The following is a 921-nucleotide window of genomic DNA, read 5'->3' as shown; positions in this document are numbered from 1 at the left end:
GTTGGGTTATGGCTTTCATATGAAAGCTGTGAATTGGTTTCATAGTAGGGCTGAGTACATTGGATACTTTTTTTCCATTCTTGAGATACTTTGCTAAGAAGAATATGTTCCAGCTTCATCCATGGAAACATGAAAGAGGTAAAATCTCCATTTTTTTATGGCTACATAATATTCCATGGTGTAAATATACCACAATTTATTAGTCCATTCATGGGTTGTTGGGCACTCAGGCTTCTTCCATGACTTAGCAGTTATTAATTGGGCTGCAATAAACATTTTGGTACACGTATCTTTGTTATAATGTGATTTTTGGTCTTCTGGATATATACCTAGTAGAGGAATTGAAGAATTGAATGGCAGGTCTATTTTTAGATCCCTAAGTGATTTCTAAACATCTTTCCAAAAGGAATGTATTAGTTTGCATTACCACCAGCAGCGCAGCAATGTTCCCTTTTCTCTACATACATGTCAACATCTCTGGTTTTGGGATTTTGTGATGTGAGCTAATCTTATTGGAGTTAGATGATATCTCAAAGTGGTTTTGATTTGCATTTATCTGATAATTAAGAATGAAGAGCATTTTTTCATGTGTCTGTAGGAGAAATTTCTCATCAAGTCCCTTGCGCACCAAGATGGGATCACTTGTTCTTTTCTTGCTAATATGTTTGAGTTCTCTGTGGATTCTGGTTATTAAACCTTTGTTGGAGATATAATCTGCAAATATCTTCCTCCATTCTGAGGGCTGTTTGCTTTACTTATTGTGTTCTTGGCTGTGCAGAAGCTTTTTAGTTTGATCAGGTCCCAGTAGTGTATTTTTGATGTTGCTTCAATTGCCCGGAGTTGGGGGTGGGGTGGGTCCTGCTCATAAAATATTCACCCAGGCCGATTTCTTCAAGTGTTTTCCCTGAACTTTCTACTAGT

The sequence above is a fragment of the Otolemur garnettii genome, unplaced genomic scaffold (genome assembly GCF_000181295.1).
Source record: "Otolemur garnettii isolate 467f Iridium unplaced genomic scaffold, OtoGar3 scaffold00041, whole genome shotgun sequence".
Classification (NCBI taxonomy): Eukaryota; Metazoa; Chordata; class Mammalia; order Primates; family Galagidae; genus Otolemur; species Otolemur garnettii.
Note: the sequence above shows the minus strand (reverse complement) of the source record.